The 23748-nt window shown below is 49.9% G+C and overlaps 1 long non-coding RNA gene across 1 annotated transcript; it reads right to left on the bottom strand.

Moving 5' to 3' along the window:
• Window positions 1-7: 7 nt before the first annotated feature.
• LOC121464125 lies at window positions 8-14253 on the bottom strand. The gene is made up of 4 exons (XR_005976495.1): window positions 14176-14253; window positions 13549-13677; window positions 5134-5256; window positions 8-135 (listed from the first exon to the last, which is right to left on the bottom strand). It is a non-coding gene; the product is annotated as an uncharacterized LOC121464125 (long non-coding RNA).
• Between the last annotated feature and the right edge of the window lie 9495 nt (window positions 14254-23748).

Below are 23748 nucleotides of genomic sequence, written 5' to 3'. Positions count from 1 at the left end.
TTGTCTCTCTTTCTTCCTGTTATTGCAATCCAGTTCCACATCAGGAAAAGCCGAAGCTCAGAACCTTACAGGACTGAGTGGTCTCTGCCAGGGGCCTGGGGGTGCAGGTAACAGGGAGCTGCCTTTCTTGTTCCCCTTGGGAAATGAGAGACAGGAGGTGAAGTTCTGCCGGCAAGCCTTCTAGGGTGCTATCCCCTGCCCTGCTGGCTATGTGGAAAGTGGGTTGCAGAAGAGCTCCAAGCCCAAGAGGTGTATGAAGAGGAAGTATCCCATTCAGTGTATAAGTGGGCACGGAGGGAGGGGGTAACTTGAGAAGGAGTCACAGAGCTCAGGCGGCCAGTCCTTGCAAGGAGAAAGCAGAGTGGGAACAAAGGCACGAGGTATGGATCCCTGCCGTGATGCCTGAGAGAGCGCCACCCAGGCACGGGGCAGATCAGCTGACACAGATAGTGACCCATGAGGTCTGGGGGAGGGGTGTCAGAATTCTTGCTCAGGCTGTTTGGGGTGAGAGGACCCTCTCCTCTGAGTCAAGGTCTTGTACATCAGAAATATAATTAAGGTGGAGACGCTGTCCAGGGTTGGTGGTCTCACTTGGGAATACTTAGACTGCTGGGATCCTGCTACGCCTGATCTTTTCTCTGGTGTGTGCGGGCCTCCCAGGAAAGCTCTCAGCTATGCTCATGGCCCTCTAAACCTTTTTTTGGAAACAATTTGGGATGTGTTCTTAGTCCAGAGACCATTAGGAGTTGCAAATTACAGGAGGCCAGGAATGGTGGATCGTGAGCAGAAAGCTATGAGAAACAGCATCTTGATATAGAAGACAAAAAGGAAAAAAACAATCAGGGAGGCCCAGGACTGAGGACAAGAAGACAGTCATGACAAAGAAGAGGAATGGCATTGTGGGGGCTGGGAAGATGGCTCAGGGGTCAAGAATGTTCACTACTCTTTCAAAGGCCCAGAGCTTCCAGCTCCAGTGGGGCTGATGCTGTCTTCTGGCCTTTGTGCACCGATAGACACACCCAGAAACACACACATAAGAAATAATACTTTTTAAAGAATGACATTGGACTAGAATGAACAAGAGGTATATGAAGGAGGAACGATATTTAAAAGCCGGGAGTAGTTCCCAAGTCCATCTCTTTGGTCTGACACCTTCTCTGTTGCTGGTGGGAGCTGATAAACTTTTGCTGACTGTGGGGGCCAACAGTGCGCCTCTTCCAAGTGTCACCATGGCCCTGGTAGTGTCTTTTCTTCAACTTTGATCTCAACCTCTTTTTCATTCCCAAAATGTGTGGGGTAAACCCTGTTGCCCTCCACCCCCCAGATCTGAGTCATCTGGTGGGAAAGTAGTGGGCACATGGGGACCAGAGTTAGGCTTTCCACGTCTGGTGCTGCAACTTGGACATTCGGCTGCTATAACAAGAGGAAGCAGAGAGAACCCCATTCTTCCCAGTAGGGACTGCCTAACAGTGCCTGCCAGGTGCAAATCTGCATGAGGACTCCGTACTTCCTGGGAGTGGGGTCCAAATGCTACTCTGGATTCAAATACCAGGAGCAGGGCCTGGCTGAGGCCACACAGAGAGAGTTCAGGACAGAACAACACTCACCGAACTGCGCCTCTGCCCCCGCGGCTCTGTGAGATGAGACTGGGCAACCGGGTGGCAGCCTGGACAGTGGTTTTTCTCCACCTGTCTCTGCCTGCTGAAAGCACTGGAGCGGTCCTGGCAATGGACCACGCCTGGCTCACGGCAAGCCAGATTAGATTCTACCTCTTTCCTGAGAAGGGGCTGCCAGCGACTGGCATTTCAGTCTTTATATGAGAGGAATAGCAATGCCTGCCTGGGCAAAGAGACAGCAGAAAACATGTCATTGGACCCCAGACCCAAGTCAATGGCCCAAGCCTAACAGAAAGGGAAAAGCAGCTGGCCAGTGCCATCACCCCTGGATGGTCCTGGGTTACTCTAAAGGGCAACCCTGTTGGCACTAGCTAGGGGGGAAGGGTGAACCATGAGGTGGGCGTGCTGGACCCTGCGCAATATCCAAATAGTAACCCTTTACTGATTGGGTCCCTTCACATATGCTCTTTGGTCACTGAGCCAGCCTCCATCAAGGCCCCAGGGACAGAGCAGGGAACATGACAGACACGGCCTCCATCCTCATGGGGCTTGTCAGAAGTGCAAGAGAGGCTGTAAACAAGGAACAAATGGGCAAGTTTTGAGTGGGTGAAGAAAGACACGGCAGGAGGTGAGGGCAGAGAATGGCCTTAGGCATGGGATCACCCCACAGCAAAGGGGGCCTGGGTCATGTCTGAGTAGCACCGCAGTGAACCTGGTTACTAGAGTGAAGAGCAGGGGGCGGCCCTGTAGATGTCGTGGGCAAGGGCTGTGCCAGATCCTGGGAACAATCAGTGCAATGGCTTTAAGGCAGAAACAAGCCTAGAATCCAGGATGGAGTAGGAAGGACAAAGGGGCCATGACTGAATTTATTCTAGCTGGCGGATCGCCTCGGGGTCTAGCAGGCTGAATTGAGCTCTGATGCTTGTTTCTAAAGAACTCTAGGGGGATGGCTCCATGATGGCCAGTGAGAAGGTTCACAGGGGATGCCATAGGAAACCAGAGGAGGCAAGGGTGGCAACTTTGGATGTGGCTCATCCCCGCCCCCCTTTTTTTCTGGTTTTTTTTTTTTTTTTTTTTTTTTTTGGTTTTTCGAGACAGGGTTTCTCTGTGGTTTTGGAGCCTGTCCTGGAACTAGCTCTTGTAGACCAGGCTGGTCTCGAACTCACAGAGATCCGCCTGCCTCTGCCTCCCGAGTGCTGGGATTAAAGGCGTGCGCCACCACGGCCCGGCTTTTTCTGGTTTTTTGAGACAGGGTTTCTCTGTTAGCTTTGAAGCCTATCCTGGAACTAGCTCTTGTAGACCAGACTGGCCTCAAACTCACAGAGATCCGCCTACCTCTGCCTCTGCAGGGATTAAAGGCGTGCGCCACCACCGCCCGGCATCCCCATTAATCCTCACTCTAGTCCTGCACACTCTCAGAGGTTGTCCCTGTTTCCAGATGAAGGAGTACGGCTTAGAGCAGCGGTTCTCAGCCAGTGAGTTGCGACCCTTTCACAGGGGTCGCCTAAGATCATCAGAAAACACAGATATTTACACTACGATTCGTAACAGTAGCAGATTACAGTTATAAAGTAGCAGTGAACATAATTGTATGGTTGGGGGTCATCACGATGTGAGGAACTGTATGAAGGGTCACAGCTTTAGGAAGGTTGGGAACCGCTAGCTTAGAGAGAAATATGGCTAGCTCAGGGTCATAAGCCTTGACCCTAGGCCTTATTCTTGTAACTACTACTCTACCCGTCTCTGAAGACTCGCCTGCCAAAGCCTTGATCTCTGAAGAGTAAAGACGTTCAGCAGTTCTTGGCCGGAGGCGTGGGGGGCAGTGCTGGAGCTACGCCCAGGAAGATTCTGCCCTGGCAGAGGAAGATGGGTTTGGAGAGCCGCCTATGTGGAGTCCCTCTCTAGACTCAGTGCCTCTGGAATTTGAGGGCAGGTACCAAAGCCACCCAGGTATTTCTTGTCAGCAGATCTAACTGGCTAAGATGTTTCATTCAAGATTACTGAGTCACCTAGCATTCCCTTGGTCCCATGGGCCCCTGAACCTAAGTTCAGCATTTAACTTGCTGCAGATCCTGCTAGAATGGAGTTGAAGCCATGATCTTCACTCCCAGATGGAAACCCTCCTACCCTAGGTGTCCGTGGTGAAGTGAAGGGCCAGGGGCCTGAAATCAAATGCTATCCAGCGCCAAGGGTCTGCGTCTCAGGCTTCTGGTCGCTGAGGATTTCCTCCTTTACAAAGGAGCCTGGGCAGGCCAGAGCAGCCCTTTTCACAACGACCTGTTAGACCAGTTTTAATCTGGAGCAGGCTGACACTTGGCCTCCCCACCCCTCTCTGGTTCAGTGGGGAAGTACAGCCAGCCAACTAGGGGGCACCCCAGTGGTCACTGCAGGGCAGCTGGATTGGGATCCGTGTCTGGGACACAAGCTAGAGGAGGTCCCTGGGGGGTTAATTCTGGCCAGACAGCAGATCAGAGGGTAAGTGGAGAGTGACTGGGCCTGACTTTGGGGAAAAGCCAAGCACATGGAAGCCGATACTAATCTCTGGGCGGGAGATGCTGCAGGCTGAGTGCAGAAGGAGGCCAAAAGCTGCCCGCTCAGTGGAAAGACAATGGTTTCCATGACCCAGGCCTGGTCAAAGCAAGCAGAGTCCAGGGCATAGCAAGTAGCCTCTGAAGGTGGGGAAGACTTGGGGCTACTACAAGCCCTCCAGAAGTGTTCCACCCACACAGGAACTGACTGTCCCCAGAGATATCCCGATAGTATGGTTGAAGGGGGCATGGCATCTAACACATGCTTTCCAGGGCCAGAGTCAGAACCTTGCTCTGGGGACTTTCCCCAGCCCTAGCACCAATAAACCAGACCAGATACTTCCTGTCACCAGACGTGGGCTCTTTCTACCAGAGATCCAGAGTTCACTTCCAGCCTGTGTTAGGCCAAGGCTATGTTCTAAGTGCCTCTGGGCTCTCAGCCTCCCCCAAGAAGCATTTGCCCTTCCCACTGAGCACATCAGTGTGTGCATTCATGCGTGTGTGTGAGCGTGCGTGCTCGCGTGTGCGCTGACCTTTCCCCTTGGCCAACATTCCTTTGTTTTCCTCAGCTCCTTTCAGGGGACAGTGTGGTAGGAAGAGCCACAGAAGAGAGAGGTCCTCCGGAAACATTTCCTCAAAGCTTAGACACATGAAGTCCTATCCAGACAGAAATGGTTCCCGTGGTAGCCTGAAAAGATGGGGGGGGGGGGGGGGGGGGGGCGCAGGAAGAAACCTCCTGGGAGGGTGTACTGTTAACCCTGGCACTTGGGTGTCTGCACCCCTGGGACCTTGCTATCATCAGTCTGGCATTGAGAGGGTAGTCTCAGCTTTAACAGGCGAAGCTGGGTGGCTCTTAACTAGGCTGTTTTTAATTTCATGAGATACACATTCTCATCACAGGCCAAAATTCTGGGTTTATTGTCTGTGGGATCCATTTGCTCTGTGACCTACCCAAAAGGTGCCCAAGCTGGGTCTGCATAGTCCTGTACCTTTTCACTTGGAGTCGGCCAGTCAGTATCAGGGTTGAGAGATGTGGGCTTTGGGGACACCGGCACCCTCTTTTCCAGCAACTTGATTGTCCCCAGTTTCTCTCCTGGGTCTCAGCCGTTTACCTGTGGAGGGCAGAGAAGGCACGGTGTGGGCAGCTCCGCCCCCACCCTGGGTGAGGTGTTTTCGCCAGAACCATAGCAGCTGTGGCTAGAGGCCTCTTCCCAGGAAGAGCAGAGCGCCTCTTCCAAGAACTCTGAGGAGGGCGGGCAGGAGGGTGCGCGGGGGAGTTAATTTTAAACCAAACAGCTTTCCACGCTTCTCAGGAACTGGTTGCTCAATGTGCTCAGGCAGGTCCCAGGCGAATGGGCAGGCCCGGTGCCAGCTCAGAGGTGGAGTGGGTGGAAGACACCCAGAGGAGAGGCCCAACTGACCTTGAGGGTATTTGGACTGCCTCTGCACACCTATCAGGGCCTGGCTCTCCCTGACCCCAGTCAGCCACCCAACTTGCTGGGGGACTTGGAGGGGGGTGACTTACTTAGTTCCAAGAAGGCAAAGAGACATTATAAAAAGATTCATAGTGAAGGTGTCATGTTCTTTCCAGGCCCTTGAAAGTTCTGCTCCCATCCCCTTCACTGTTGAGAACTTGCCATACTGTCCCCTGGCCTGCCCCTCTCTGGATGTTTTCTGATGAAGGCCTCCTCTGAGGGCCAATTCCTTGTAGGACAGAATGCTAGGGACCAATTTAGTGGGATGTCAAATGGAGTATGGAAAACTGGAGGAAGTGATGGACCCCCCCCCCCCAGGAAATCATTTTCCTTTTGTGTAGGGAGAACTCCAAAGCCTGGGCACATGGCAGACCAGGAGATAGGGCATTTCACTCCATTGACCTCCTAGGCCCAACCTTAGTGTGTTTATCCCCTCCTGTCTGACAGTCTAGGGCCACCTCCCAATATCTAGTTCTGTCGAGAGTCATCTATCTCTTTCCGTTCTCCACCTCCAACTCTCCCTGTCCTCAGATTCTAGAAACCTAAGTAGGCTCTAAGAAAGAATGCCAGGCAAATGCTGCCAGGAGCTGTGGTTCCTGGAACCAGCAATGAGAGACAGGGGACACTTCTTGGAACCTGACGGCCATTCAAGGGAAAGGAAGACTCAGAGAACATCCAGTGGCCCGGGGAGGAGACACTCTGTCAAAGTCAAAGCTTCAGCTTAGGCCCCCACCTCCAGGAAGCCCTCCTTGACTGAAGTTAGTCCCTTCAACTCCATCATCACACTAAGGGCTCTCCTAGGGAGGGCTCAGGTCTGGTGTGGCCTCTAGGGTATCTAGTGTCCAACCTGGAGCACAGCGAACATAGAGATAGGCATGGACAGCAGAAAAAGGGGGTGCATGTGCACAGGTAAAGGAGGGTGTCAGACATGAGCACACCACCAGGTCTCATGCAAGGGAATGCAAGGGAAAGGACCTCAAGGCGAGGTCAGCAATGCCAGGTCTTGCTGAGGAAGCCTCCAGGTCGTCGTTGGCCCGATCTTCAGATCCCTGCACCTTAGAGCAGGGTCAAGCCATCCAGGGCTCTCCCGGCATCCCTGGGCAGCCGTAAGCAAGCACCTGCTTTCTGGTACCTCAGTTTTCAGTTGTGAACAGGGAACTAACTGCCTCTCCACTCACATCTACACATCACTCTCCTTCCCACCCTAGCACCAACCGGTAACCTACCCGTCCATATATTTCAAAGAAAACCATGCCCCCCCCCCCAGGGCTGGTTCTGGGATTGAAGGCCAGGGCAGGTGCCGGGCAGCTATGAAGTGGTCTATAAGGAAGAGATCCCTAAACCCTTGTAAAAAGGCAGTGCGGGTGACCCAGGACACAGTTCCCCATTGTGTCCTCACCTTGGAGCTGCTGGGGCGCCTAGTGCAGCAGACAAAAGTGGGAGTGCTACATTCCCTGCCACGTGGAGCCCTGCTTCCTGTCCCTGGGCAAGCTGGCCATGGCCAGAGAGAGCTTGCTGTGGAGAACCTGACCTGGGCCGATTCCATGTGGGTGGCAAAGCTGCTGGGCTTGCTAGGTGGTTCTAGGGCCAGATCACCATCAAGTCTGGACATCCTTGAAACTCAGTCTCCCCTCCTCCCCCAACTCCCCACCCCTACCCTGCAAAGTGAGGGCAGTGCCATCATCTGCCTTACGGAATCCCCGTAAGGCGTCCTAAATAAATTGTAAATCGGATCACTTCATTCTTCTCTGAGATCTGCTCTCTGGGCCCCGTGCCATCTCTTCAGCTTCCCCTTCATCAGGAACCCAAGAACACTTGCTCATTTTCCCTTTGCAGCATGAAGGACTCACACACACACCTCCCTCCTTCCCTCTGTACCACAGGCCCTGGCGTATGCTGTGCTCTGGGCAAAGGGACACGCAGCGGTCCTAATATACAAATCTAAATATTGAAAAATCATAAACTACAAACTGCTAATAAAAATGTGCTAGCCTCTTACTTAACAAACATGTTTGCATGGCAATGTAAATATCTATCAATGGACAGCTTTTATAAGTCTGAAAGTCAGGCAATATCAAGGGTTTTTGAACTTTGTGATAATTATTCGTGTCTAGGTGTTCTCTGATAGGTCTGAGGTTTAAGTAAGGAAACAGAGATTTGCTTAACTCACAATGCGTTCTCTATTTACCCTGTAGTTGTTCTTGTTTTTATTCTAGAAAACATGTTCATGTTTTTATAATCATTTACAACATCAGTTATTATAAGATTTGCATGTAATTACCGTTTTGACAGTGATAGTTTACAAGGTTAAAACAACATAGTATACTCGGCAATAGTGGCACACACCTTTAATCCCAGCACTCAGGAGGCAGAGGCAGGTGGATCTCTGTGAATTCGGGCCAGCCTGGTTTACAGAGCTAGTTTCAGAACAGCCAGGGCTACACAGAGAAACACTGTCTCAAAAAAACAAAGCAAAATAAACAAATGGACAAGAAAACAAACCATAATATAACCAAATGGTATAAAAAAGTAAAGTCAGGTGGTGGTGGCACACATCTTTAATTCCAGCACTCAGGAGGCAGAGGCAGGCAGATCTCTCTGAATTTAAAGCCAGCCTGATATACAGGAACTAGTTCCAGGACAGACTCCAAAGCTACAGAGAAACCCTGTCTCAAAAAACAAACAAACAAAAAAAGTTAGGTTAAATGAAAAATATAGGTGCTGGAGAGATGGCTCAGCAGTTAAGAGCACTGGCTGTTATTCCAGGAGACCTGACATTTTCACACAGACATAAACCAATGTATATAAAATAAAAATAAAAAAATTACCTTAAAAAAGGAAAAAGAAAAATACCAAAATTGAAAGTATTTTAAACATAGGATCAATATTTATCTGTCTGTCTGTCTGTCTGTCTGTCTGTTTGTTTAATTTAAACTTCTCCTGCCCCATCTCCTGCATTTTGGGAGTGTTATAGGCATGTGCCACCACGCATGGCTTTATGCAGTCCTGGGTATCAAACAGGCATACTTAACAAACATTCCACCAAGTGAGCTACATCCCTAACCCCAAAAAAGTAATTTTAAAAGAAACGGCATTGAGGCTGGGAAGATGATTCAGCAGTTACGAGAACATTCTGGTCTTTAGAGGACCCAGGTTCAGTTCCCAGTATCCACATGTAGACTCACAGCCACTTGGAACTCCAGTTCCAGGGATGCCCTCTTCTGGCCTCTGTGGAGCACACATAGAGCCCACAGGTGCATGCAGGCACTCACACACATACGCATAAAAAATATGTTTTTTTTTTTTAAAAAAGGTTATTAGAAGTGAAGTAACAGTAACAGGTGGGGACGGTGACTCAGCAGGGAAAGTACCCAAGACTGCAGTTCCATGAGCTCAGAACCCACTGACGTGCCACAGGGCGAAGTGACCTGCCTGTGAGTCCCGTCCAGTGTTAGGAGGTAGAGACAGGAGTCTCAGAGCCTCAAAGAACAAGGCAGAGAAACCAATGAGGACCCCTGATGTTAGCCTCAGTGCCCCCATAGGCACCGGCATCCATATACGTGGATAATCCACCCACATGTGGGCCCCCACGTACATGTAAAAACATGTGAAATTAATAATTAGCTAGTTAAAAGGAAATAACTTGGGAGGCTGAGGCGTGAGGATTGCCATGAGTATAAATAAGGCCAGCCTGGGCTATAGAGTGAGTTCCAGGAAGCCTGGCATACTGTTACTATCTCAAAAAACAGCAATGGTAGCAACAACAACTGAAGCAATAAGTTACATATTACATAATAATGTCAAATGATAGAATGTTTTAAAATTAAAATTTTGCTTTCTTATTTAATTTTTTTTTTAGAGATTGAACCCAGGGTCTCCTATATGCCAGGCAGTGCATTACCAGTGAGGCCCGCCTGAAGTTTTTATTAAGTTGTGTTATAAGTCCTGAAGTTTTTATTAAGTCGTGTTAAATGTTTTCATAGAAAGGAATCTTCTCAGAATGCAGTTCAAGCCCTCCATGACAGCTGCAGGGGAGTTTCTGCTGCCTCAGAGCAGACCCTGCCTGTGTTTCCCTGGGGTTCAAACTGTTACCATGGGAGTGGACTATGGGATGTCTCACTGCACCAGGCACAGGGCATCGAGTCCCTGGTACTGGTAATGCCCCTGCAATCTTTGTAAACGTATCAGAAATCTATTTTTATAAGTTTAGACTGTACTTCAAACGACAGGTTTCAGGAAGGTTAGGAGAGAATGGTAACTGACCAGATGTAATTTCCAACAATTAATACCAGAATAATTTTGGGGAAAAATTCAATGTCCCCCTCACCATAAATTCTTAGACAGATCAAATATTTCAAAATTAAAGTGAAACAATGTTTAAAATGTCCTCTGCAGCCCTCCTGGGACACAGAACAGTGGCCGGAAGGCAAAGCCTCCTTCTAGGCTTGTCTTCCCTGCATCCCCCAGCACACTGAGTCAAGAACCCTAATGCATGTAGCTTTTTGGGAAGTGATGCTAAAGAGCCCCAGCAGGAAGTTGGAAGACTAAGCTCCACAGCTCTTTTCCACTTCTGTACCTTTGTCGGGTCAGTAAGCACCGACAGCCCTTGTTCAGAGTAAAATAGAGGTGATCCCTCTTTTGTTTCCAAACCAGAAGCTTTATGCCTCCTGCCAGCATCTTTGAGAACATGGTAGGCTAACTCATTTGCTTACACAGTGGATAAAAAGCTCAGCTTTTATCGTACGCGCACGTGCGCGAGTGTGTGTGTGTGTGTGTGTGTGTGTGTGTGTGTGTGTGTGTAAACATGCATGTGGAGACCAGAGTCAACTTTGGGAGTCATTCCTCGGGCACTCTCCTCTTCTGATTAGCGTCTCTCAAAGGAACTCATCAAGTAGGCTAGACTGGCTGACCAGTGAGTTCCAGGAATCCTCCTGTCTCCACCTCCCCAGCCATTGGGATTATAAACAGGCACAGCCACGCTTGGCTTTTCTATGGATTCAGTCCTCGTGCCTGCATGGCAAGCATTTTGCTCACTGAGCTATCTACCCCAGCCCAACTCAATTCTTATATAAAGGACAGGAAAAAGTGGTACATGGGCCAATTTTAGCCTTAGTGGGTGGACATAAAGGGGACAAAGGCTAGAAGGAAGGAGTCTTGAGTCACAGGAACATCCCAGAGGATAAGCAAGGTGGGGAGCATTTCAACAGAATGGGAGGCCTGTTCACTCAGGAGAGAGGACAGATGCAGGACACTAGCCAGGACAGTCCTAGCAAAGGTATAGAGAGCAGGAAGTCCTGGAGAAGCCACTGAAGCTTCGGAAGAGCTGACCTTGGTCCTCAGCTGGGCTCCAAAAATGTCAGAGATCTGGGTAGTCACCTTCGCAGACCTATCCCCCCAAAATACTGTGTGACACCAGGCAAGCCAAGAAAGGGGACCGACCCTCGGTTTCAACTTTATTTTCCATGAAAGGAGGTGAAGTGCTGAGGCTTCCAAGGCTACCATGACACAGAAGTAGTGGTTGGGTCTCTGAGACAGGATAAAGCACACACACACACACACACCGCGCGCACAGACACACACACACACACACACACACACACACACACACACAGCTCTGACCCAGTTTCCACCCGACAGAGGTTCTCTAAGGACACCTATGATCATGAATTCCAGCTGGCGTTCAAGTGCCACACCCATGCTTATGTGTGTTCATGTGCATTCCTGTGCAGAGGTATATATGCAGTTTTCTGATAAGCGTTATAATATGGCCAGCTCTCCCTGGAGGGAAAAACCTGTGTGGGTCCCTGTTGCTGACAAGAGAAATCCTAAAGACCCAGAGTCCCTCACTGGGGGACAATCAGGAAGAATCTATGTCTCCATCCATGAGCTCTCTAAAGACAAGGAACCTAAGGGCCACCTACCTTCCTGTATCCAGCACACATACAGTTGACACTTAGTAAAAGCTTGAGGGGCAAACATGTGACAAGGAAACAGAAAGGACAGGACATAAAGTATCTCAGCTCCCCCAGAACCACTCACAGAGGATGCTGGCAGGAAAGAGAGCCTGTTTCAGATGCTATGTCCTCACCTGACCCTGAATTCTGCCCCAGCCAGTGGCCCTAGGGAGGCTGAGATGCCTGGCTCTTGACTGTGACTCAGCGGAAGAAGATTGAAAAGGGGGGGTAATGCTGGGGCCCAAAAGGGTTTGCTTCTCATTTCTCTCTTTCCAAAGCACAGCCAGTTCCCAGAAATGAAGGTACCCAGAACCAGAGAAACCTGAGACTTTGTGGGGCCCTGGGTTCCCCAGTCTGCCCACCTTAAAGACACAATCAAGCCTGGGGAAGCCCCTAGACCACGCCTCCTGTTTGGGCCTTCTTTTCACTGACTTAGAACCCTGGCACGCGTACTGTATAGCCAGGTCAGGGCTGTGTACTCCAGGGGCCTTTCAGAAACACGTAACCCAGATGCAGTTGCTGTGACAGATGTTGGGTGGGAGAAGATGCCTCCAGGACACGAGAAGTGGATGGTCTGGAGGCTTCAGTAACATAACAGTCAGCACAGAAAAAAAAATGATGCCTCATGCCCCTCCCACAAGTTCCTTCCTCCTCCTCTCTCCCCGCTTCTAATGTAAAAACTTTTAACATTTATTTGTTGTGTGTATGTGTTTGTACATACACACATGTATGTGAATGCCATGGTGCTCATATGCACTTTTTTCCTTTCACGGGTAACATATTATTAGGCAGCAAATACCTTGACACTCTTCTAATTTTCTTTCTTTTCTCTTTTTCTTTCTCCCTCTTTTCTTCTCTTTTTTCTCACCCCCCTTTTCTTTTCTTCATATTGAAAAATACAGTGTAGGGAAATGGATGGAACAAAGGTCATCATACTAAGAGAAATAAACCAGACTCAGACACATGTCCAGTGTTTTTTCTCATAAACAGAATACACACACACACACACACACACACACACACACACACACGGCACAGAAGGACCCAGAAGAGAGACTATGAAAGGGGAAGAACAGGGTAATGAGGGGCAAGGCAAAATATCAAATGTTTTCTCTCATATGCAGAATCTATGCCCAATACACACTCATATATGACAGGAAAAGAGAGGGGAACATTGGGGAGGAAAAGTACAAGCAAAAGAGGGGGACGGTGGGGAATGAATAAAAACAAGATACAATGTAGCCAGGCATGGTGGCTCACACTTTAAGTGTCAGCATGGAGGAGGCAGAGGCAGGTGGCTCTCTGAGTTCCAGGCCAGCCTGATCTACAAAGCGAGTTCCAGGACAGCCAGAGCTACATAGAGAAACCCTGTAAGCACCCCCCCCCAAAAAAAAGGGGAAAAAAACAATGTATAAATACACATATACAAAAATCTAGCAATGAAAACTCATTACTTTGTATGCTAACTAAAAAAATTAATTAAAAATAAATACACAATTTTAGGAACAGTGATATGGCTCAGCGAGTAAAGCACTCATGGCAACCTGAGTTCAATCCCTGGAACCCATGTGAAGGTGGAAGGAGAGAATGGGCTCCACAAAATTGTACTCTGATCTCTACAAGTCCACCGTGGCACACACACACACAAATAATTAATAATGATGATTATATCTAAACACCACAGACTCAAACAAGCTCAGCCCACAATTATCACACGTCAGGATCTTCTCCATGTCCTGAACTGAGCCTTCTGTGGCAGCTGGAGACTCAGGGAGGCTGAGAAGCACACCACTGTCCCTAACCACTTACCCGTGAGTCAAGTCCCTCGGTCCTATCTGATGAAAATCCAACACTGAAAGAAAGTGGAAGCTTAGACCACCGTAAGAGTTTACTCCCTGGGGCTGGGGGGATGGCTCGGCAGTCAAGAGCACTGGCTGTTCGTCCAGAGGCCCCAGGTTTGGTTCCCAGCACCCACCTCAGACAGTGTAACTTCAGCTCTTGCAGAGGACTGGAGCTTGAATCGTAGTACCCATGTCCAGCTGCCTATAACTCCAGTTCCAGGAGCTCTGAAGCCTCCCTTCTGGGCTCTGTAAGTCCTGCATGTCTGTGGTGCACAGATATACATATAGGCAAAACACTCATACATATAAAATAAAAATAAATACATCTTTAAAATAAAAAACAGTTCCCATCCTAGGCCCTGGTGCAGGCATTTGTGGGGTTTTTTGTTTTTTTGTTTTGTTTTTTGCTGTTTACCTTGATGGACTTTATGCTAAGAAAGAATTTCAACTTTTAAACATTATGTTATTAAAATGCTGCTTTTAACTTTTACAAATGTACTTGAATGTCATGTGACACTCAGTTTGAAGGAATAAACAGCTGTAAGGGGCCGGGATACAGTGAAGGAGAGTTTTGCCAGGAATGGTGGCACATGTCTTTAGTCCCATCAATCAAGAATCAGAAGCAAGCAGACCTCTACTGAGTCTGAGGTCAGTCTGGGCTATGCAGCAAGTTACAGACCAACCAGGGCTACATAGTGAGACCTTGGGGCCTGAAATTCTTCTTCCTCCCAATGCAATGGGGACTTACCTCCTTAACTCACCTGCCAGTTAAGAGCCAGAGCGTGGTGTCTGCCAGCTCCACCTCACCTCACATCCAGAGTACAGGAGTCCTATTTCAGCACCGGTTACTTCTCCTGCCTCCTCCACAAAACCCTGGGCTTCTTGTCTGGTTCCTCTGCAGCGGGATGTGAAAGCTGGGTAGCCAAGAGGAAGCTCACCAGAGCCTGGTGCTGTTTGCTTTGGCCATTTTCCCCTTTGCCTAGGAACCTGTGTTGGCTCTGGGCCTCTAACCAGCTGCCAAACCTGTGAGGTAAGGCCCCGGGATGCAGGTGGCCTCTGTAGCCTGTTCACTTTCTCTCCTGCCCAGATGTTTGAGAACTAGGTACAAACCCCAGCAAGGGCACTTGCTGTGTGCCTTTGGACAGGTCAGGCCTCACTCTTTATCCTGACAGGGCCAGGCAGGCATCCCTGATGTGCTGCTGTCTGACTCAAGACCAAAGGTCTGTGGCGCTCATCACTGCTTACACATGGCAGATGTTGTTACTGTTGTTGCCAGCCCCAAGGCCTGGAAGCATGTTCCCAATTGGATGCTGTTCTCCCATGTGGTCACATCTGGATCTCTGGATGCCCAATACTGCCTCTAGGATGTTCTAAGAGTACCCTTTACTCTTAGACTCACTGTCTCCAAATCCCCACCCTCCAGCTCAGAGCAGTCCCAAGCTCCTCTGGTGCCAATCAGAGCCATGGACCACACACACATCGTGGTTCTGACCGCTCCATCCTCATCGCCATTTGGCTTCTCGTAATGTCTGTGAGTCAACTGATTCAGAATGTTTTTTGCCTCTACTGAAGCTCCAGTCACCTCCAGATTGGACAATTGCGGCACTTGCCTGAACCCCCTTTTTCTGTGACCATGGAAGAGCACTTCAATGCCTACATGATGACTCTGTAACTCAGCTCAAAAAACTTGCTTTTAGGCCCCTCATCCAGGGCTAGAGAGATGGCTTTTTGGTTAAACATATTAGCTATTCTTCCAGAGGGTCCAAATTCAATTCCTACCATCCACATAACGCTAACGATCGTCTGTATCTCTAGTCCTAGGGGATATGATGCCCTCTTCTTGCCTTCATGGGTGCCAGGCATGCACTGGATACATAAGCAAAGATGCAGGCAAAGCACTCATAATATACAAAACCAAGTTAGCCCTGGTCCCTAGTTGCGCACTTAGAGCCCAGCCAGGCCATTGCACTCCCGCTCACTTGGCACCACAGAGCCCTGCTCATGTGCTTTCCAGCCCCTAGGCATTTCCCCAGGCTCTCCCCAGTGCCTGCCGTATCTTTAGATTGTGTTCAGGTTTTGGTGAAATGAGGGCCTCACAGCTTCCACCTACAGGCCAGCATGAAGGCTGATTAGGATAATCCGATGCTCTTATCCTGGTGTTTTCTAGCCCTTCTGCTTGGGTGTGAGCTGACTTTCTGGAGCCTAACACCTAGTAGGACTTGGGAGCCTGAGGTCCTGGCTCTGACCTTCACGTCCCTTAGGAGAGGAGCTCATCGAGCTTCTGTCTTCCTGAAAAGCTCTGTGGAGATGGCCCTGGAAACCTCTGCCCCTGCTCTGAGAGGTGGACCTTAGCACTGAGCTCTGCAGGGTACAGCCCAAGATCCCTCTCCACCCATCTCTGATGGTCAGATGGACACTGGGGTAGCCTCATCCTCTCTCCCAGTTTGCTGTACAGCCTCATCTGGAGTGTCCTCAGTTACAAGGCCTGTAGGGTTTCCTGAGATTTATAGCTAATAATGCAGATCAGCTCTTTGAGGTCCAGTGCCTAGGTGGACACTAGACACTTAGCTACAAGGTCAATGACCAGGCAAAAGGCTCAGGCAGCACTAGCCTGAATCTGCTCTGCATACTCACAAAACTCAGCTTCTCACTGGCTTCCAGGAAGGACAGAGGGACTTAACTACCTCTTCTAGCAAGTGATACTGTTTCTGGAAAGCAAGATGAGATAGGAGCTTTTGGTGGGTGGAGGAAGTGGTGGTTACTGGGATCCCCAAAAGAACTGTCCTGCCCCCTGCCCTACTGGGCCTACACAGGGACCTCTGTAGGCATATTGAGCCCCAACAATGGCACCTGCTGCTGGGACCCAGAGCGGGCACATCTGGCCTGTCTGCTCTTCCAGATGCAGCCCTTGGAGCAGAACTGAGAGAACAGGGTCACTTCAGTGGCTGCCTCTTCTCTGAGAAGCAGAAGTCCTGGGGAGACCCAGGCCCTGGGAAAGGGGCCACCTGGTCAGAGCTTCTCCAAGTTGTTCCAGCTGGGCCCTAGAGAAAGTTAGCTCAGGTTAGCTCAGTCCAGTCTCCCAGCAAGACTAAGGTAACCTCCTTTTGTTTGCCTTACTCTCTGAGCTATAGGACTAGCTTTTACTGACTGCCTACAAGGCTGGTAGGAGGTTATCTGGAAAAAAAAGAGGACCTTGGGGATAGAAACTGTTCCACTTCACATTCCTGACTGTAACCCGGCGGCCATTTAGAAAACAGTGCTGGGTAGTTTTATGTAAACTTGACACAAGCCAGAGTCAATTGGGAAGAAAGAACCTCAATTGAGAAAATGCCCCCACAAGACTGGCCTGTGGGCAAGCCTGTGGTGTATTTTCTTGATTGACAGTGTGAAAAGGCCCAGATCACTGCAGGCGGTGCCTCCCCAGGGCTGGTGGTTGTGGGTGCGAGAAGAATGATGGCCGAGCAAGATGTGGAACAGGCCAGTGAGCAGCGTTCCCCATGACCTCGCACTGGCTCCGGCTTCCAGGTTCCTGTCCCATTTAAGTTCCCGCCCTGCCCTTCCCTCAGTGATGGACCAGGAAGTGAAACTGTAAGCTGAAATAAACCCTTTCCTCCCCAGGCTGACTTTGATCAAGGTGTTTTACCATAGCTCTAAGACAGTAAGTACCTCAGGAGGCCCAAGAGAGTCAGGGTAGATGCACAGGTAGCTCCATCAGAGGTGGTAGTGCTCACTTACTCAACCGAGGGAACGTTACTCACCTCACAACTGCCAGGGCTTGAGGTGGGACCACGATGTGGGTGTCCATATACGCGAGGTCCACGCTTGAGCTAATGCAGCTCATGCTGGTCCACGAACCCAGCCCAAAGGGTTTTATACACTAGAGTCCCTAGTTAGAAGAGCTATCCGTGGTTCTCAATCTTCCTAACGCTGCGACCCTTTAATACAGTTCCTCATGCTGTGGTGACCCCAGCCATAAAGTGATCTTCATTGTTACTTCATAATAGTAATACTGCTCCTGATCTGTTATAAATATCTGTGTTTTCTGATGGTCTCAGGATTATTCGAAAGACCAGAGGGTCACGACCCACAGGTTGAGAACCACTGAGCTAAATAGAGCCACATATAAGCGCCATTTATTGACCACAGGACTTTGGAGACAACAAAGGCTGGAAGCCCTGAGCTAGGAGTCAAGAGGCAAGTGCTATGTGAATGCAATTAAGATCCCTGAGTGTGGCAGTCCCTCTGGAGCCTGGCTTGAGAGACTGAGATGCTGACTGTGCATTGTATGTGCCAGGATTAAGGCAGCTGCTGTGGCTGTGGGAAGCCCTGTGGGACAGTTCTGGCAACTTCTGCTCCTGTTCCGACAGGTGGATCTCAGCTCTGAGCTCTGTAAGACAGCTCAGGACCTAGCTATGACAATTCCAGTGTCGCTGACGGTCAGACGGGCATCAGTGGCCGCCTCGTCCTCTTCCAGCCTGCTGCGCAGACTTCTGCTTGGGAAGAGGGAAAATCAGGAGTTAAGTATAAGTCTTGTTACAGTACCAAATCCTCTAGGCTTCATACAAAGTATATCCAGAGGATTCATATCCCAGCTCCCCCTTAATCCCAGGCATCTGAACTATTCCAGGTATCTGAACTATTATCTGTCCTCAACTTCTCTTAAACCCACTGGGGTTTCAGAAGCTCTCCACGTGACACCTGGGTTAGGACTGTAGCTTCAGGATGGGCTGCACCTTGTCCAGGTGGGATAACTTCTCCACAGTTCCTTGTTCCTCATCCAGAGTAGTCACAGCCTCACACTGGCCAGGGACAGGGTCCAAAGGTAACAGCTGGCCACTCCAGCTTTGAGAACCAGAACACTAAGATCCAGTCCCAGGACGGAATGGTGACTAAGGACTGCCTGGTGATTGGCAAGAGCCCAGCTATCCACTGACACGGAGGGGCAGGCATTCTTCTAGACACAAGTTGCTGTACTCAGCTCACGGGCATGGCATGCATACAGTGTGGGCCTTCCTCCCGCTCCAGGGCTGCTAGGCCAACCACATGACTCCATAGGAATCCAGGACCAGGACCTGGGTAGACCTCACATAATCAAAAATAGTTCAGGGAGGCCAAGCTTGCACTCTCTCTAATCCCAGTCCACTGTCCCTATTGCTCCTAAGGTCTCGGCCAGCCGCTCTGTTCTGAGAGACGGCCCGCTCTCTCTAAAGACCATAAAGTGTGGCATACCTCAGGCTGGCAGACTGGGGGGCTCACCACCACCCACCCTGGCCATATCCCCTCTGAGGAGAGGTGTCCAAGGCAATGTATCATGTGTCTCCAAACTCTTCCAGCCTCTGCACATTTCCACATTCTAACCCCAGAAATACTTCCATTTTTAAGAGTTTGCCATCACGGAACTGTTGCAGTGTGGGCCTGGGTTGTCCTTCAAAGACTTCTGTGCCAGAGCCCTGGTCCCCAGCTAGCAGTGTGACTGAGATGTGGCGGGAGCTTTAAGAGGCTGGTCCTAGTTGGAGGCAGTAAGAAACTGGGACCTATAGAAAAGTGTGTGCTCTCATTTGGTTCCAGTTGCTGTGATAAAAACACTGATGGAAACCTCCCCCTTCCAGCTGTGGAGAGCGGGTGTATTTAAGCTCACAGGTTACAGACCAGCACTGAGGAACTCAAGCACTGAGAACCTGGGGGCAGGAAGTGACACACAGACCGAGGAGGAACGCTGCTGACTGGCTGGCTCCCAGGCTCACTTTCTAACACAGCCCAGGCCCACCTGCCTAGGGAAGGTGCTTCCCACAGTGGGCAGGCCCTCCAGCATAAATTAGCACTAAGAAATTAGCCCACAGATGTGAAAACAGGCCAGTCTGACGAGACAGTGCTTCACTTGAGGCTCCTCTTCCCAGGTGCGTCAAGTTGACAGCCCAGGCTAGCCATGAAAGCACTACTGTCTCAGGACCCTTTTCCCTCTTTGGTGAGGCGCTTTCCTCCACCATCTTTCTGCTTGTCACGTGCCCAGCAGAGCTTGCCAATCCTGAGCTGAAACAACGAACCAAACTCATCTTTCCTCCTTGTAACAGATTTTGTCACAAGAATATAAATTAAGTGATAAGCAGGCCAGGGTAACTCTGGGTAAAGGTACTCAAGGCCAAGCCTGAAGAATGGAGTTTAAGCCCCAGGACACACACTATGGAAACCGACTCCTACAAGTTTCCCTCTGACATCCACTAGCATGTTGTGGCATGGATGGACACACACATATACACACACAATAAGTAAATGAATGTAATTTAAAAAACATTTTAAAAAAGAATACAAAGTGACTAACCAAGCTCCATTGAGCATCAAGATCTGTATTAGTTTTCTATAGTTGCTGTAAAAGATTACCATAGATTTTGTAACTTAATACACACAACTACACTGTATAATTCTAGAAGTTAGAAATCCAAAATCAATTCCACTGAGCTTAGTGAAGATGTGGGCAGGGTTGCATTCTTCCCTGAGGCTCTAGGGAAGAAGCTGTTTGCATTCCTTGGCTCTTGGCTGGTTCCTCCTGCAATCACACAACACTGACCTCTGCTTCCGCTCACTTTTGACACCCGTCTCCTTTCTATAGACACCTGTGAATCATGTGTTTACCTGAACAACTCACAACTTTCCCTTTTCCAGATCTTCAGCCACAAGTCTGGGAAGAAGCATCTGCTGCACAAACTCGAGTGCCTGAGTTAGCATCCCCAGCACCCGTGCAAAAGCTAGTCATGGTGGCACACATCTGTAACCCCAGCGTGGGAGGATGGAGGCAGGAGTCCTGGGCACTTGTGTAATTCGTGAGATCCTGATCAGTGAAAGGCCCTGTCTCAAAACACGGTGGTGATTGAGGCCTTTGCTCCCCCATGCATGTATTCACACCTGCATGCTCGCGTGAACACATACATACCACACACAGGCATACACACATAATTTTTATTCATATCTGGCAACGTCCTTTGTACCATATAAGGCAATAGTCATGGGTTGGGGAAAGAGGACATAGGTGTCTTTAATCACCATTATATTGCCTATCTTGTGTACAGAGTTGCTTTGTTTTGTCTCAAACCCAGGGTCTTGTTCAGGGCAGAGAGTTCACAAAGAGAGACCAGGCCACCACCATCTTAGCCACCACCTTGACTGCTTAAGGCCTAGAGCTCCAGGAAGCCTGGCGCCTGTGCCTGCTGCCGCCAAGAACAGCCTGTTCTCCTGGCATGCTGTGGGGCGGGGATCAGGTGCACTGGAGCCCTCAAAGAGATTATGGCTCAGCTTGAGCAGCTGCCTGGCTCAGGCAAGAAGCCAGAGCTCACGGTTTCCTCTCCCTACTGACTAGAATATGAGTGCTATTGTCAGGTCAGATGTGGGCCACTCGGGAAGTTCTAGCCTCATCTAGAAAATGGATACGGGGTCAGTTTATTGGTGGACTTTCACTAAACCTGCATGCCCCAGGCTCACAGGGGCTCCCAGAAAGAGACTGGAAGGTTTCCAAATTCAGGGGCCAGATATATGGGTAAGGGAAGGCACAAAGTCAGGGCAAGTGTGCTAGGATTTAACAGGTATGACCTGGATTGGCACTGATGGGCAAGGGAACTCCAGAAAGATGCATTACAGGGGAGAGGGGAAGTATTTGGAGGAAGGTACCGCAGGGTAGCTGAGGTCCAGGCAGTAAAGAATCTGAAGGTGGATGGGGAAAGATGGGGCCGGGCTGCAGAGACTGAAGGGTTTCCCACTTGGGCCCAGCAGTTCTCAGGCCCTTCAGTGGTAAAACCCTTTACCCTGATAGAAGCTTACTTATGGGGCTCCTGATAGAAGCTTACTTATGGGGCCAGGGAGCGGTATCCTGGGGCTTTTCTCAGAGATGTCTTTCCCCACCTCTTCAGACAGCACTCTGCAAGACAGAGACCATGCTCAGGTACTGCGGATCCAGTTAAAGTTTAGAACAGAGATTGGGAACAGATGTCCAGGGTCCATGGAAGTGGGCCTGCAGGAACGGGTGCACTTCTTGTAGTTGGGGACACATTTTAATAAGGCAGCTGAATAGGCCACAAGGAATAAGCCATAGGAAGTTACACAAATCATCCGACTGTGAGGCAAGACCATAGCTTCTCCCCCTGCTCTAGCAGGGGACAGACTGCTCTCCCATTATCTGGCCTCAAGACCTCAGGACCTGTAGAACCTGCAGAGCCTGGGTGGTACCATTTGTACCACATCCTCCTGCTCTGTCCCCAAAGGACTCCCTGACTGTGTCAAGCTTCCGGCACTAGCATTAGGAGAAAGAGGGGGGTAGGGCATGTGAGTCTGGCTTTCCCAGAGTGGAGCCACTGGCTGCCATGGCCCTGGTGGAGAGAACCGGTGAGGGGAGAAAGAGGCTGCTCCTGATGGCTCCATCTCCAGTGGATGGAGTCACCAATAGCCCAGGACTAAAATCCTGTCATCTTTCCTTTGCTGACTGCCATATCTGCCTGCCTCATATTGGTGCTGAGCTGACCCAGCAGGGTACAGGACCTTCCCTGTCTGCCCTCAAGGCAATAGAAACACCCACAATGTACCAAGAAAATCCCATAACCATCCTTGCGGTAAAGCACTTTGGCCCTGTTTCCCAAGGTTTGGAGGCCAAAGCTAAATAAGGTGCAGTCATCTGCCCAAGGTCACATGCTGGTAAGGGGCAGCCTCTAGAATCCAAACCTGGGTCGATAAGGCTCCAGCAAGGCAACTCAGTGTCTAGCCCAACTAAGCTAGCAGCTACAGTCTGGAGGCCCTGCCTTGCCACTCTACTTGGCTTGGACTTTTATCCCAGTGGAGTCAAGCCCTACATTTTTCTGGGAAGGAAGTTGTCCCAAGGGTGGCTCCTGCTCCAATGACCCCAACTGCCCCTCCACTGTCGTTCTCCACCACTGTACTCTCTTGGGTGCCATACCGGCAGGCTCTCCAGGCCTTACCTCAGAAACAGGACTGAGGCCAGGAGGGAAAACTGTCAGAACACTCAGCACTGAGTATAACCCAAGCTGTGAGATGAGAGGGCAACAGACGGCTGTGAGGTCACGGCAGCCTGATGTCTGAAAAGAGACAGAGCCAAAGGGCAGAGGCAAGAGAGAGAAGGCGATTTTCATACAGGCTTTGGCAAGCGAAGGGCAAACGGCAGAGGAGGCTCAGGAGGTGAGGAGCCTTGCTCTGGTTGTACCCTATGTTACCCCAGGTTCTTTCTGGAACAGTCGTGAGGGAAAGCCCAGGCTCTCTACTTCAAGGGAAGCCAGACACAGCTTGAGGGCCACATATCTAGTGCTAGACATCGGATAGGTCACCAGGGCCAGATGCTGGGGCTCTGAGACCTGCAGTACAGCCTCTGCCAACACAAATAAACCCTTTAACCACAGCAGCAGGCATCGTTTAAATAGGACATAAGTCTGGAAATACAGACTCCCAGAAAGCGAGGGCCTGACTTCCTTTCTCAGACTAGCTACCTTGTATCATGGGACTTCAGACAGGCCTTCTCTTAGCAGTTTGACCCTCCTGCCTGGACTGTGGGCATTTGATGCCAGCATGCACATTCTACTTTGGTGATCTAGATGCCAGCATGCACATTCTACTTTGGTGATCTAGATGCCAGCATGCACAGTCTACTTTGGTGATCTAGATGCCAGCATGCATGTTCTACCTTGGTGATCTAGAACAGAATAAAACAACGCTACTTCCTGTACTACGCTTGGACTGAGAAGAGTCGGTACCTTGGAGAAAGGCGGAAACTGGGTCCAACTCCAAGACTGGACCTGGTACCCAGCTGTCTTGGCTCTGGTGGTGCTGTTGCCTATCAGAGCACACTGTCTCTGGCTGTTGCACCTTAGGTAAGGCCCTTGCAAATGCTGGGGGCAGGAGAGAGTCAGGTAGAATGGAAGTTTAGTCTTCAACACTTGACGAACTACCCAGATGCAATCTTGCATCAACACTCACCACTGAGAAGCTTCCTGTTGCTGTTGATAGTACCTGATCTTTGGGCCTCCTGGTAGCTGTGAATCTGCCCAGAGCTGGAGCAAAGGTCATGATTCAGTGACCACACTTGGTTGGGTGCATCAGCCGGGGAGATATATTGTGGGTTATTTGAACTCCAAATTTGAATTTCCACATTTGGAAAGGAAGTTCAATAAAAGCAAACAAAAGTCCTGTGGGGTTTTTTCCACCTTACTGTCTCAAACCTTCACTGACATCAGTGTGGGCATGCAACCCCACGATCATGTGTCAAAAAACCCTCAACTCCACCCTCATCCTCAGACATGGCCCCCATGCTCAGTCTGGGCCCAGTCAAGGAAGGGTACATAGGC

Source organism: Microtus oregoni, unplaced genomic scaffold, assembly GCF_018167655.1.
Source record: "Microtus oregoni isolate MIOR12 unplaced genomic scaffold, Mior012 000028F_ref0000031, whole genome shotgun sequence".
Classification (NCBI taxonomy): domain Eukaryota; kingdom Metazoa; phylum Chordata; class Mammalia; order Rodentia; family Cricetidae; genus Microtus; species Microtus oregoni.
The sequence above is the reverse complement of the archived record's forward strand: the minus strand, read 5'-3'. Positions and strand labels throughout refer to the sequence as shown.